The sequence below is a fragment of the Capsicum annuum genome, chromosome 3 (assembly GCF_002878395.1).
Source record: "Capsicum annuum cultivar UCD-10X-F1 chromosome 3, UCD10Xv1.1, whole genome shotgun sequence".
NCBI lineage: Eukaryota > Viridiplantae > Streptophyta > Magnoliopsida > Solanales > Solanaceae > Capsicum > Capsicum annuum.
This window is the reverse complement of record NC_061113.1, coordinates 213,194,331-213,205,885: the sequence shown is the minus strand read 5'-3', so window position 1 is coordinate 213,205,885 and position 11,555 is coordinate 213,194,331.

Here is an 11,555-nt window from a genome sequence, read left to right as displayed (position 1 = left end):
ATCGAGGTAAGCTGACTGCTCCATTTTATCTTCCGAATATATGAATTTGGGAAAGAATTATGAATGTGTTGTTATTGAGAACTCAACGGATGATGAGTTCCATATTTGATTGCTACAATAAAAGGGATTTGGGGGTTTTTTTATGGATTGTTTTGTGTGTATTTGTTGGGGGGTGCCAGGTTGATGTTGGGGAAAGGTGTGATTAGTTCGTATTAAAATATAGAAGAAAGGTGTGGTGGTACACCATCGAATTAATTAGTATATATATTTATTGCCTATGCTGTTTTGTGTATCGTTTGGAAGGTGTAATAAAGACAAAGTTATTTCGGGAGATCTTATTAGAATATGTATGGTATGTGGGTGTAATTGGAGGAGAAAAGAGTTAAAATAACATACTTAATTGATAAACTAAGGGCTTACTGCCCGACTACTATTTTAGGCAAAGTTAAGTAGCCCAATGTGTTGGCTAGTTACTGATATTAGTTTTACCATATATTTTATTGTAAATAAATAACCCTAAAGGCTGGAAGTTAAGTTGGGTTAATAGTGGACTTATACAACCAGGTATGTAAGGCTACTCTATGTCATATTCTTTGGTATGAAATCGAACACTTGTGCTACAAAGTAAGCTTCTAAAGCTCTCCCATAATAAATGATACCTAGTGGCAGCACTTGACCTCCCATCTAGCTAATGACCTTGTTCCCTCTCCCTAATGTGTTAAAATACCTCACCAAATGCTTATTATCAAGTCTATAATTTTACATTCACTAGCAAATCTCAAGAGTTCTCCTTTAAGTTAAATAAGACCCGTATGTTATTTTCAGCTCCTGAACATTTCATCTGTGTACAATTTGTTCCATACCTCTTTGTCATTGCATTAAGTGTTTATTCGCATGTCTCTTATTGGAAGATTATTGTTTAAAGGTCCCAAAATGCTATGACCACCAAATTAACAATCTCAAAGGCTAAATAAACTAAGTAACGAAAACCTTAATTAAACGGGTGGTAGCTCAAGGGCATAATCCTAGTATGGGCCGATCCCGATACCTTTATATGTTGGTGGAAGCTCAAGGGTGTAAGCCTAGCATGGGCTGATCCCAATGTTTATATATGGGTGGCAGCTTAAAGGCATAAGTCTAGTATGAGCCGATCCCCATTTGTTTATTTACCACTGATCAGCTGGTCATTTGTATCATATGGCTTACAAAGATTATGAAGTAAGGAAAGTAAAATAAAAAAAAGAATGTAATTTACCTGACCCTACAAGTATATATAAAGGTGGTCTACTAGCACTATTTGTACACTTGTATCTGATTTCTATTGAGCTCCTATATCATGTGTGGTTACTTTCAGCCTTAATATTCAGTACATATTTTCGTACTGATGCCCCTTATGGGAGATCTGTATTTCATGCTGCAAGCATAGGTGCTTCAGCTAATACACCTTCTCAGTAGGAGCCCAGGATATCCAGCAGCTATTAGTGAGCCCTAGATTGATTTCAGGCTTTCCGAGTTTGTTTTACAAATTTTGGTATTGTATAGAAGTTAAGAATATGGCGGAGGTTTGTCCCGACCTTAACTAAGTGTCTATGTATCTTTTAGAGGCTTTGTAGACTAATGTAAATTAAGCATAATAATGTCTTATCTTTTAGATGTTATGGCCCCAACGGTCAAGTCTGGTATATATAGTTTTGGGCTTATCATTTATTTCTCATCTATGCATTATATCCATGTATGAAAAAATCTTTGATTATTATAGTTACATGTATGAGAAGTACAAGGTTATGGATTGGTTCTCTCGGATCTTCACGGCTACGGGTGCCTGTCCGCCTCAATATTTGAGGCATGACAAAAGTGGTATCAGAGCAGGTCATCCTAGGGAGCCTACAAATCCATGTCTACGTAGAGTCTTGCTTATGGGTGTGTTGTGCACCATATTATAAACAAGAGGCTATGAGGCAGTTAGGGGTTGTCTCTTCTTCTTGATATCTTAGATCGTACAATAGAGCCCAAGTTGTAGGTGAAGTTCTATTTAATTATTGAATTTTTTCTCTTATTATGCTAAGGATGCCGGTTACAAGGAGTAAAAATACAAATAAACGAGTAGACATGGATGCGGATAAGGTACCAACAAGTCACCACCTAGACAAGCTAATCAAAGTGAGGCTCAATTTGAGTTTGTATCACAAACCTCTTCTACTCCTCCATCTTCAAAAGAGCTAATGAGGGGAAGAAGAACATCCTTAGAACCACCTATTAATGCTACTGATTAAGTTCTAAGGAATGTGGTGCAATTGCTAGCTCATATAGTTGCTGGACAAGCTCAAGGACAAACTATTCCAACCACAGGTTCCAATGGTGCAGTAAGGCAGCTATCCTACGGATGTAGGATTTTCTTAAGTTGGGTCCTCCCACATTCACCAGATTAGATCTTAATGAAGACCCACAGGACTTTATTGATCAAATTCAAAGGGCTCTAGATGTCATGCATGTATTGGGTAAATAGACAGTTGAGCTAGCAGTATATTGATTCAAAGGGAAAGCTATATTTTGGTGTGAAGACTGGAAATGATCTAGGGGTATCAACACACCTTCAGTTACTTGGAAAGAGTTCAAAGATGCATTTCTTGATCATTACCTTCTATTTGAGATTCAAGAGGCCTGTGCGGATAAGTTCCTGAATCTTCGCCAAGGGAATATGAGCGTGAGGGAGTACAACCTCCGATTTAACTCTTTGGCTATGTATGCTCCTAATATAGTAGCTATTATGGATGATAAATTCCACCGATATTTGGATAGATTGGATCCATATCTGGTTATAGATTGTACTATTGCTACCTTTAACAAAGACATGGATATAGCAAGGTTACAAGCTTTTGCATAAAAAATAGAAGATCAGAGGCAAAGAAGAAGAACACAAGAATTGGAAAAAAGGTATTCTCAGAGGGTCAGATCTACGGGATAGTTTATGGCATCCCAAGGAAAGTTTAGGCCTCGATTTTCTAATAGACCGTCTATGCCATCATCTTCTTAGTCTGTAGCTAGTGCTCTATCGCAGTTTCGAGGATCCAAGGATAATTAATTTGGGCAAAGAAGTGAGAGTCAGAGTTTACAAGTAGCGGGATATCAAGAACAAATGAGTATGGGCCAATTAAGGCCTTCTCGACAACCATGTAAATAATATGGAAAGCTTCATTTAGGTGTATATCGGTTTGGGACAAATCCTTGCTTTTGGTGTGGTATGTCGGGACATATGATGAGAGAATGCCCATAAAGAGGCATGGGTGGTATGGCATGACCTATTGGATCATCTGTTGCATCATCATCATCGGTGTCTTCCTTAGGTAGGAGTGTACAACCAATAGGTCATGGTAGAGGTGTTAAATGAGCAGTTAGTTCTAGTAGGTTTTAGAATCGTACATATGCTCTAGTGGATCGACAAATTAAGAGGCTTCTCCGGATGTGGTTACAATTACATTGCCCATCTTTTCACATAATGCATATGCATTGATGATCCGGGTTCTACGTTATCATATGTCACTCCATTGGTTGCTGAAAAGTTCAAAACAACACCAGAATTACTAGTTAAGCCATTTCAAGTATCTACGTCGTTTGATGAATCTATTATAGCTAGGAGAGTGTATCAAAATTATATAATAACTATTCATAGTTGTGATACAATGGCAGATCTTGTTGAGTTAGAAATGATAGATTTTGATGTTATAATGGGTATGGACTGGTTGGCTTCTTGTTATGCCATAGTAGATTGTTGAACTAAGAGGGTGTATTTCTATTTTCTAAGAGAGGCAGTCCTTGAATGGATGGGTAATATTGTTGTGCCAAGAGGTAAATTTATTTCTTATTTTAAGGCAAAAAGGATGATTTCCAAGGGTTAAATATATCATCTAGTTAGAGTGAAGGATATAAATGCGGATTCATTAACGCTTCAAACTATTTCGGTGGTACATAAATTTCTCAATGTATTTCCTGAAGATATTCCAGGTTTGCCTCCAGAATAAGAAGTAGAGTTTGTTATTGATGTGATTCCAGGTGCTCAACCAATCTCAATTCCTCCGTATAGAATGGCCCCAACATAATTACTAGAGTTGAAAGAGCAATTAAAAGATTTACTAGAGAAAGGAATCATGAGGCTTAGTATGTACTCTTGGGGCACACTAGTGTTATTTGTGCATAAGAAAGATGGCTCATTGAGAATGTGTATTGACTACCGGCAACTAAATAATGTGACTATTGAGAATAAATATCCCCTTCCAAGAATTGATGACTTATCTGATCAGTTACAAGGCGCCAAGTATTTCTCAAAGATTAATTTGAGGTCGGGTTACCACCAAGTGAGGGTCGACAGCTTTTCAAACTCAGTATGGTCATTACTAGTTTCTAGTTATGTCCATTGGTTTAACTAATGCACCCACAAATTTTATGGATTTGATGAATAGGGTGTTAAATCCATTCTTAGATGTGTTCGTGAAAGTCTTTATAGATGATGTTCGGTTTATTCGAGATCAAAAGAGAACCATGCCAGTCATTTACGACAGGTGTTGTAGATTCTTCGTGATATAAGTTATATGCAAAGTTCTCTAAATGTGAGTTTTGGTTAAAATTTGTGGAATTCTTGGGTTATATTGTACCTAATGAAGTAATAAAGGTTGATACTCAAAAGATAGAAGCTGTGAAGAACTGACCAAGACGTATAACGCCTATGGCGGTTCGTAGTTTCCTTGGGTTGGCAGGTTATTATAGGAGGTTTGTTGAAGGGTTTTCTTCAATTTTTTCACCTTTAACAAAGCTAACACACAAAGTGTCCAAGTTTCAATGGAATTATGCATGTGAAAGGAGTTTTTAAGATCTGAAGAATAAGTTGACTTCTACACCCGTATTGGTGCTTTCAGAAGGCACAGAAGGGTATGCAGTATATTGTGATACTTCAAGAATTAGGTTAGGATGTGTGTTGATGCAGCATGGTAAGATAATAGCATATGTCTCAAGACAATTGCAACCACATGAGAAAAATTAACCTATACATGATCTTGAGCTAGCAACAGTTACATTTGCTTTAAAGATATAGCGCCATTACTTGTATGAGATTCATGTTGAAATATATACTGACCATAAGAGTTTGCAATAAATGTTTAGCCAAAAGGACCTAAATTTGAGGCAGCGAAGGTGGCTTGAACTATTAAAAACTATGATGTTGATATTTCGTATCATCCGGGGAAAGTAAATATGGTAGCTGATGCGTTAAGTCATAAGGACATGGTGGGCACTTATGGGCAGCCTACAGAATAATAAAGAATGACTAAAGATCTACACCAACTAGCTAATTTGGGGGTTCGCCTTCTTGAAATTCCAGATGGGGGCTTATCGTGCATAATGCGACAGAATCTTTATTAGTAGCTGGAGTGAAAGAGAAGCAATATGCAGATCCTATTCTATTACAGCTTAAGGAAAATGTACAATATGGTATGATAAAGGCATCTGTGCTTACAAAAGAGGGATTACTTCGGTGCCAAAACAAATTGTGCTTACGTAATATAGATGGGCTAAGGAAGAGGATTATGATAGAGGCACATCATTCAAGGTATTCCATCCATCCGAGGTCATCTAAAATGTATCATGATTTGAAAGGAGTGTATTGCTGGGGTGACATTAAGAAGAACATTGCAGAATTTGTAGCCGAATGTCCAAATTATCAAAGAGTTAAAGTAGAGAATTAAAGGCCCGGGGGTTATATGCAATGTATAGATTTTCCAATCTGGAATTGGGACATAATCTACTTGGATATCGTCACTGGTTTGCCTCATACATCTCGAAGGTTCGATTCTCTAAGGGTACTAGTTGATAGGCTTACCAAATCAGCACACTTCCTACTGGTTAAGACCACTTACACAGTTGAAGAGTACGTATAATTATATATCAAAGAGATAGTTTGGATACACGGAGTACCAGTCTCTGTTATATCAGATAGGGGAGGTCAATTTACTATAAATTTTTGCAAGTTTTTTTTAGAGAAATTTGGAAACACAAGTGAATCTAAACACAACTTTTCACCCTCAAACAGACGGACAAGCAGAACGTACCATCCAAACACTTAAAGATAGGCTACGAGCTTGTGTATTAGACTTTAAAGGTAGTTGGAATGATCATGTACCTCTTATCGAGTTCGCCTACAATAATAATTATAATTCAAGTATCAAAATGGCACCATATGAAGCTTTGTATGGAAGAAAGTATAAATCACCAATTGGATGGTTTGAAGATCTTATTCATCAAGTTATGAAAAAGGTTAAGGTGATTCAGCAACGGCTAGAGATAACCCAAAGTCAACACAAATCATATGTGGATATTAGAAGAAGGGGCTAGAGTTTGCTATCGGTGATTGGGTATTCTTGAAGGTGTCACCAATGAAAGGGGTAATGAGACTTAGTAAGAAATAAAAACTATGTACACATTATATAGGCCTATATAAGATTATTCGAAGGTTTGGCCAAGTCGTATATGAGTTAGAGCTACCCCAAGAGCTCTCAGCAGTGCACCTAGTGTTTCACGTCTCAATGCTTCGAAAGTGCATCAAAGATCCATCTCATATTACTCCTACTGAAGATGTACAAGTTACGAAGATATCATCTATGAAGAAATACCTATTGTCATTCTAGATCGACAAGTTAATAAATAAGGAAATAGCTTCTGTAAAAGTACTTTGGAAGAACCAGCAAGTAAAGGAGATCACATGGGAAGCTGAAGAAGTAATGAAATCCAAGTAATCTCATTTATTTGAATATAAAGAGAAAGTCCAAGATGCTGAATTAGAGCAATAACAAGTAAGTATAATATATAAGTATCGTGTGATAATAAGAATATTAACCTTAGGCTTGAACTTGTTTAGGTTGGACAGTTATGTTAATATTCGAGGATGAATGATCCTAGGGGGAGGATGTAACACCCCGTATTTTGCATGTTCTAGTTCTATTTATGTGGAACTTGGTATAGCCTTGTGTATAGGTAATGGACGAGATTTGTTATGCGAGTATTGATAGTATAGATGGAGTTCTAAATATTGCCTTTTAGTGTGACGCAATCAAGTTAACATTGATACAACTATTTAAACTTAGGATCGTAAGCTAGTATTTAAATCTAAAGTTTGAAGTGACCAAGTGTATACAAGCTGCAAGTAAGATTAAAAAGGTTAAGGACTGAAAATGGAATAAAATATTAAGGTGATTGCTTAACTTAATCAAGCTAGTAGGTGAATCACCTACTTGAGCTATATGGACCAAGTTAATGGACCCAAGGCTATGGATCTGATTTGGCCCTATGTTGATGTACTCATTTGGGCCTAACTTAAGTAAAAGAAAAGGAAATAAAGAAATGGTCTTACAGCGCCCAAGCGCACACGCAAGTGTACGTGGTCTACCAAGTAATATAGTGGCCTTCAAGAAGGTCGAATATCGATCCCACAAAGACTTGATTTAACAACGATTTAATTCCAGTTCACAGTTTAGATTAATTTAGAGCAATAGTAACCAAAAAGAGAGTTTGTAATTTTTGTAAATTAAAAAATAAAATGAATAATGTGAAAATTAAATTATTGGAACAAGCAATGGAGTAAAGCCTAGGGTAAAAGCACTCCGAACAATCATACTATGTTATTGAAATTAATCCGTTAATTCGCTTATCTTGGTTGTTAAATCGTAGGGTTAATTGCATGATCATGATTTCCCAACCTATAATCTTTTACCTAATGTGGATATCACAACTACATTGTTGAGAGAGGATGTAATAATTAAATTAAGTTAATTAAAACTATTATCCTACGTATGAATCAAGTAAGGCATCTAGGTACATCTCTGTCCTAGACGCTAAGTTTAATTCTTTATTTTATAAAAGAATAAAAACCCAAACTTTGTTTATTCCTATGTTCTATCTCCCTATTCCCTCTCCCGAGATCAAAAGGTCGACAATATGTGTATTTTATGGGTGATCAATCTACAAAATAATCAAAACAAGAATAAACAACAACCAAATATGATAAGCAAAATTAACAAAATTAATCCAAAACAATAATACTCACGTTCTTAGCTTTAACCCCGAAAAGAGAGTTTTTTAGCCACTAATTTTCAGCCTTTAAATTATCAATATATCATGGTATTCACCTCATAAAGTCTCATACAATATCACACATCACATTTTAAAGATCAAAACAACACAATATTCTCAACAACAAATCAAAACAAGAGCTAGGATAAGAAAAATTTGCAATGATCTTCCACTTATTATTCCGACTCTTGACTTAATCAATTTAAGCATTGCACATTAAAAATAAGTTATTCCAAATAAAATTACACCATTAAAATATTTAAAATAAATTAAACACATTAGAATCCACCGAGATCAACTAGACACACACCTAACTCAAGCTAGTAAAACTAGTTTTTCAGGTGGAACTCTAAATGACTCAATTAAATACAAACTTGTTTGAAAAATACTTTGGACATTGTAAATGCATACTTGGACACTTAAATGCTTATTTATATCAATATGAAAACATTAAGCACCTGAATTGCTCTCTAAACGAGGTGAAATAAGCTAAAATAATAATACAAACGTGTATAAAACCACCTTAGATCATGGCCCAATACTTAAATCTTCCAAAGTCCCAAGTTAATTGAGCCCAAATAAGAATTTAAGTAAGAAGGTGCATCACCTACTTTGACCTTTTGAGCAGCTTGATCTCTTTAAGTAGGTTCATCACCTACTTGGACCCATTTGACCAATTTTAAGGTCCACAATGCTGCTAAATAGATGTCCAAAAATAGAGCCTTTATAAGACCAAGTTGATGGTCATTTCCTTCAGTTCTAAGTCACAAAAAGTACCATATTTCATAAAGTTCTCCCTACTTCTCTCTAAAACAGCTAGGAGCAGCCCTAATTCTTCTTCTAGTGTTCTTGAAGAAATACTCACCTAGGTAAGTAAAAATAATTATGGTTTAGTTTAATTCTCCCATAGAAGATTAGGAAACATGTTATTCATGCTTAATCATAAGTCCATAGCAGAATATTAAGTAAGATAATTTCTCACTTTTTCTTTGTTATTAAGTGATACAAGTATGATCATGATCACGATACTTTTTGAGTATTTTTATAGACTAGTCACTAAAAGGTCCTTTTGTCATTTTGTCTATTATTATAATGTATTATAAATAGAGCATTATAGAGTTTATTTCTTTAGTTGCTTAATGATATTAAGAGAACACTCCTCTTAGAGAGAGAGAGCCCCAAAATCGTAACTAGGGCCATATACAAGTGTAGAAACACTTGTGTATTGCATTGCTTGATACATTGGTGCTTGGGTGGTGGACGCCTCTCTTGTGTCAATTGTAAGAGATAGCTGATTGTAGTATGTAGTGATAAGGGTTCAAGAGTGTCATATGTTCTTGGGTTCTTAAGATTATACCTCCATTTGTCTATCTTTTATCTTTATTTTGTTGTAACCGTTGGTAGTGTTCTTGTTGTGTAACCTTGTAACCGTTCTATTGTTGAAATCTTATTGTGTTGTTCATCTTTTTCTTATTGTTATATTGTTTGGGTTGGTTGTTTTAGTGTCAAATACACCATTACATCATGTATTTTTGTTGTTGGTAGTGAATCCGAGAGTAGTCACCAAATGGGTCCTCGGTTCTTTAAATTTGTGGACTGTTTTGGTGTATGTTTTGTGCCTTTCCTTGTCTTTCTTGTATCATTTGGTATCAAAGCTTGTGTTTGATTTTGTTCCACCAAAATCAATCTTGGGCTTGACAGTTGAAAAATAATAAAAAAAAAAAGTGTTTCTTGTGTTAGTTCTTGGCCGAGAAGTTGAGCTTTTTGTTGTTATATTCTTGGCCAAAATTTGTAGAGTCTCTGTCTAGGGTTTATTTTGTTGTTATTGTTGTTTCTTGTGTTAGTTTCTTGACTCACTGCCACTAAAGGTATCTAGATCTATATTTGGGCTTAAACTTGTTAAAGTTGTGTTGTGAACAAAGACCTAGGCCAAAATTTGATGGTTTGGTGTGGCGGGGTTGGGTCTTGGATATGTGGATCTTGTTGTTGTTCTTGAAGGTTGTTGTGAGTTCTTTTTGTTCTTCACCTTTCATCTTTTTTAAAATAACAGAAGTGAATTTTAGATCTAAAAAGGGGAAGTATAAAGTTGTAAGACTTGTTGGTGAGAGGACTTGAACCCATCACTTCATAGACTTTTCCAATCACTTTCTCTATTTCAAGGGCCTTGTTTTGTGGGAATTTTACAAGTCAAAGTCACACCTTTTTGAAGATTGAAATTGAAAAATGTTCTAAGACCTATACTTTTCCTCTAAAATCAATTTCATCCATTCCCAATAGAGAAGTGACCAAATCATCAAATTGATAATTGAAATTTATTGAACCCGCAGCCAATTGAAGAGTGTCACGTCATCAAATTACTATTCCCACAATAATTTTAAGCCCAAAATTTTGATCTTCTAGTTTATTTTGTTGTCACTTTAGTCTCGTTTGTTGATTCCATTACTAACTTACAAGCTCTTCCTAGATTGTAAGTTAGTCTTGAAACCATCATTCATATTAACGTTCCTTTGTGTGCTTTATTATTTTGAGTCGTGGTAAACAATTGGTTCACCTCTTAATATCTCAAGCACGGGATATAATCAAGCTTGCAAATATTTGTGAAATCAAGTGTGAGAGCACAAAGTGTGTGAGAGTGAAGTGAGGTTTTTTTGAACTAACGTGTGTTTTATGTTGTAGGTTTTGTATTGTACTGTCATGTGTGACGTTCCAGACTGATTTGGTATCTTGATTGGACTGTAACTTGAAGGGTTATTTTTGGTAAAACTACAATAGAACACGAGGCTTCAAATGCTCAAACAATGGACAATAATGCCATCAATCTCATTTTGGCTTGCCTCAAAACTATGTCCCGAGATGTGGCAAGGTTGAATGTGGGTCTTGAGAAATTAGATACAAATGTGGCATCAATGTAGGAGATTAGAACATGTGGAAAGCCAAAGGAGTCGACCTTCCACCCCTCAAATTATTTCCCCAACTAATACTCCCGAGACCTTGCGCCAAATGTTATATTCAACAATTGCCACAAATCAAACTAATCTTTACTCCCGAAGCCGAGAACAAGATATACCAAGCCATCATCCACTCCACCAAGTCCAACAAGAAGGGCGTGGAACCCAAATACCACCACCAAACCTGAACCCTCTCATCCAAACTCTACTTGACCAAAGACCTCACTATCCAAATCCAATCCTGCCACTACAATCTCTACATAACCCAAATAGACCCATCCATGTTGAGGGCTATGGTAGGGGAGGACATCATGATGGTTATGGGCTGTATGATGATGTTTACTTAAGGGAAGAAATAATGAGGGGTAGACATGGAGAGTTAGGCCGAGAGGTGAGAGATGGACACCCAAACCGAGATATAGGTCTCAATTCTATCAAAGTGAGCCTTCCCATTTTCAAAGGTGAGAGTGATCCCGAAGCCTAACTTCCGTG